Genomic DNA, 4,709 nt, shown 5'->3' with positions numbered 1-4,709 from the left:
TGCTGTGTGGGTCAGGTGCCGTAAAGACCATCTTCATCAATGTGGTCGTTGTCGTCATCCTGGTGCAGCTGCTCTTGGCCTGGCTCAGCTCCAAGTCCCTGGTTTTCAGGAGGAGATCACCAGGAAGGAGCTATTATGCATGCCAAGCAGCAGGGCTCTGGTGGTGAGCAACCTCCTCCCCCTCTCTCCTCAGTCCTCGGTAGGTATACTGATGTTTGTGTGTGTGTATGTGTGTTTGCTGTGCATAAGTATGCGCGTGTGTGTGTATATGTGGTACCCTCAGAAATTACAGGGTGCATGACAGCCCACAGTATATACATAAAAAAAATAGATATATTATCCTATAGCCTGGGAGAACTCACATAGCCCTCCCTGTGCCACTAAAATATGAGTGGAGTGCCCCTGGACTGACAGGCACACAAGCACAAAGCCCTCAACTTAGTCTTCCTCCCCCCTCCTCATTGGAAAACTTGGCTGCAGCAGGGGGAGGTGTAAATAAGGGAACAGCCAGCACTCCTCACTTGATTGGATGGAGCAGCAGCAGAGACAGGAAAGAGAATGCTGAGGCAGACTGGGAAGAGCAGCCATTGCTGGTCTGTTCTGTGCAGTGAGAGCAGCAGTGATCCCAGCAGCAAGAGACGCAGGCTGCAGACTGAAGTGTGCTGATTTCTTCAGTGATATTGCAGAGACCTGGGCAGACACAGGAGAGAAATCCCCCATTGAGAGCAAACAGGCAGAGCAGCCAGAGTAAAGCTGCCCCATTACCAGTGACACCCTGCTGCCCACATATGGAGGACTAGGGGCAGTTGCAGCAAGAGAGAGCCCTGAGATAGGAAGAAACGAATACAGAGCCAGCACAGTGTTTTCAGCAGCCTGTGACAACCCTGGGAGGTGGGTTGGCATGCTTCCAAGGAAAATCCTATACAAGTAAGAAGGGACACTATTCATGCATCTCTTACACACACCTCAGTTGAATTGTTCTGGAGAGTAGGAAGCTCTCATTTTACTCTAAGGTACAGAGTAACTTATTGTCAGCCAGTAATATTCTCCTGCTATGTCCCAGCACCCAACCTTAGTAAAGGAATAGACCAACTCCAGTACAATCCTTGTCTGCCTGTGACACCCTACAGATCAGTGATCTTTTGGAGTTAAGCTGGCCACACATCTAAAGATTATCTGTCCAACCAGCCAACTGTACAATAAACCATTTTTTTGTCCTTAAAGTTGGTTATTGAGTGAAAAATATTTGCTTGTAATGAGATTTTAATTTACAGTAATATACCTTGAATTTATAAGTTATTGATGTACTATACCCACTAGTTCCACTAAACTAGCCGGAACTTGAGACTGCTCCCTGAGCTATCATTGGTCGGGACCTGTATTCCTTAACTCTCTGAAGTACCCTAATCGAACCTCAAATCGGGAACCCAAGCTTGGCTGTCAGGTAAAAAGAAACATAACTGCCATGCATACTCACACTGTGACACACCTAGATACATAAGTACCTGGGGGATATAACATTTGGCGTCAACTGAACAAGATTCGGAGTCCAAAGTAAGGAAATCAATGACCATTGAAAAACATGTCGACAGAACAACCTCCCTCAGGGGGGGGAGTCCAGTGGCAAACACAACAGATCAAGCTACACCTGCAACGGCACAAATCAATCCAATCACCCTGCCATACTACTTTGGAGCCCCATGGCTCCCAACATACAGTGGGAATGTCCACAGTCCAGAAGGAAACACCTTAACTGAATTTAAAAATAAAATGAAATCTATGTTTCGGCTGTATCCCCTAAGTGACCAACAACAGGTAGAGATATTGATAGGCCAATTAAAAGGATCAGCCCTTAGGGAAGTGAACTTGTGGCCATTGGATGAGAGGAAAAATGTAGATCAGGTGTTGAAAAGGCTAGCCACTACCTTCGAAACACGAACACTCCCTGAACTAAAAATGAAATTTTATGCTCTTAAGCAACGATTGGGAGAAACCTTCCGTGACTAAGCATTGAACTTACAGGAAGCCATACGAGCAATACAGGCTGTCGATGCAGAGGAAGTCAGAAACACTGACGAGGCCCTAATAACTCAACTTATCGAAGGGTCCATGGGAGAAAGTATTTGAGCACAATTACGGTTGTTGAGACTGCAGAAGCCAGACGACTCATTTTTGGATTTCAAAGAGGCCGCGATCAGAGTAGTAGGCACTAATACAAACTGAAATGTGGAGTTCCCAGAGATGCCAGGATTCCATGAGCACCCATGTTCTGAGAAAACATCAAAAAGCAAAGATACCGTACTACAAGGTATTCAAGCTCCATCTACAGACCCGATGCAAACCTTGAAGAAACAACTGGAAGACTTGACGGTGGGGATGGCAGAAATGTGAAAAGAGATGTGGCACATCACAAAGCAGCAAAATACTGGTCCCACCGAACCTAGGTTGAGAACTGAATGAAGGAGTTCCTCAAGCGATTGGTAGGATCCTCCCGGAAAGGGTGGAAGGAGGTCGAGTGATCAATTTGATGGGCAGGGCCGCCCGATCTGTAGGTGATGTCAGAGAGCAGGCCACGTAGAGAGGAATTGTAGTCGCTCAGGGGATTTAAACTCCACTTCCCTTAGGGTGGGGGCTGAACCTCGGGGAGAGCAAGCAGAGTAGACCCAGACCCTGAAAAGTGGTGGCCCCAGTATATTGGACCATGCCCGACGATTCCAATACTCATTGATGGCATAGAGACAATAGCAATGTTAGATACTGGGTCACAGATTACTACAATACAACTCTCAGCCTTCCGACAACACTGGGGGGACAGACAACTACTATTACCTCCACCAACTTGGCTGCAACTTATAGTTAGTAACGGCCTGGGAATTTCCTGCATTGGTTACTGGGAAGCGGATGTAAAAATTGGAGAGACTCTTCTGCTACGGCAGGGATGCTTGGTGACCGAAACAAGTGATGCTAAGGTGGCTCCTATAATTTTAGGAATGAACATCCTACAGAAGTGTCCTGAAGAATTGGTGTCCACTTTGAGAGGAGACTTGTCTAGAGTGGCTTCGCAGGGACAACGTGTCTTGCAGAAAACTATGAAGGTGCTACAAGCACATCAAAAATTTGTGAGTAATGGTGAAGTCGGGAAGGTGTGTCTAACAGATGGCAAACCTATCAAACTGCAGCCAAATTCCGAGACCATCCTCTGGGGTGAAACTCGCTACGGCCCAAATGGGCAGAACTATGAAGCTCTGATAGAGTCATGCCTGATCCCAGCTAAACATGATGTAGTGGTGGCAAGCACCTTAGTAACAGTTGAAAATGGAAGGGTCCCAGTGCGAATACTTAACCCCCATAACCGGTCAGTTAAGTTTTATTGGAATCAACCGCTGGCCAAGTTACTCTGGACCACGTTCCAGGATGTTTTGCACCCAACCATCCAAGCTGATGAACTCAACATGACCACAAAGACTGACCTGGTGGGTTAACAGAAGGCTGAGTGGTGGAAGGAGATTCAAATCGGGGATGCCAGTATTTCAGATGAACACAGACGAGGGGCTCTCCAAGTAGTAGAGGAAATGTGGAGACTTTCAGCCAGAGTCCAATGGATCTGGGTGTCGACGCAGATATACAGCATCGGATCCTCACTGGGGACGCACCCCCTATCAAAGAAAAACATTGTCCACTAGCCCCAGCATTATACCAGCCGGTGCATCAGATGTTGGAGGACATGAAGGCCAATGGGATCATCCAGGAGAGTCATAGCCCATGGACGGCACCCATGGTATTGGTTCAGAAAAAAGATGGACAACTACGATTCTGTGTAGACTATAGGAAGCTGAATAACATTACCCACAAGGATGCATATCCCCTACCCAGGATCGAGGAGTCTCTCACCGCACTCAAGTCTGCTAACTACTTTTCGACCTTGGATTTGACAAGTGGATACTGACAAGTACCAATGGCCACCGCCGACCGAGAGAAGACCGCTTTCACCACCCCAATGGGATTATATGAATTTACTCGTATACCATTTGGATTGTGTAACGTGCCTGCAACCTTCCAAAGGGTGATGGAACACTGTCTGGGGCACAGGAATTTAGAAACCGTTCTCCTCTATCTAGATGATATGATCATCTTTTCAAAGACGTACTCTAAACACCTTCAACACTTACAAGAGATCTTTCAGCGATTGGCCAAGTATAGACTCAAATTGAAGCCCTCCAAGTGCCATTTACTGAAGCCCAAAGTTCAGTACCTGGGCCACATTGTAAGCTCTGAAGGCGTCACACCCGACCCGGAGAAGATCAGAGCAGTGCTAGACTGGCCCATCCCACAGACTGTTAAGGACATCCGACATTTTTTAGGCTTCGTGGGATACTATCAAAGATTCATTAAGGATTTTGCCAGAATAGCTACCCCGTTAATGGAGTTACTCCGAGGGATCCCCAAAGATGGATATAGTAAAAGAATACTCATCGAGTGGACAGCGGAACGCCAGATGGCCTTCGACCGACTAAAAGGGATTTTGACAGAAGCACCATTACTGGCTTACCCGGACTATAGTGAACCTTTTCGCCTGTATACAGATGCCAGTAAGCAGGGCCTAGGGGCAGTCCTCGCTCAAGTTCAGGACAGTCAGGAACGCGTTATAGCCTATGCCAGCCAGAGTATTCATAAAACCGAAAGAAACAACGCTAACTACAGCGCTTTCA

At 47.0% G+C, this 4,709-nt stretch overlaps 1 pseudogene; it reads left to right on the top strand.

Moving 5' to 3' along the window:
* The first annotated feature begins 1,566 nt into the window (after positions 1-1,566).
* Positions 1,567-2,661, top strand: LOC148507734 (uncharacterized; annotated as a pseudogene).
* Positions 2,662-4,709: the final 2,048 nt, after the last annotated feature.

The sequence above is a fragment of the Taudactylus pleione genome, unplaced genomic scaffold (genome assembly GCF_031769625.1).
Source record: "Taudactylus pleione unplaced genomic scaffold, aTauple2 ptg000386l, whole genome shotgun sequence".
NCBI classification, from domain to species: Eukaryota; Metazoa; Chordata; class Amphibia; order Anura; family Myobatrachidae; genus Taudactylus; species Taudactylus pleione.
Note: the sequence above shows the minus strand (reverse complement) of the source record. Positions and strands in the feature narration are given on the sequence as shown.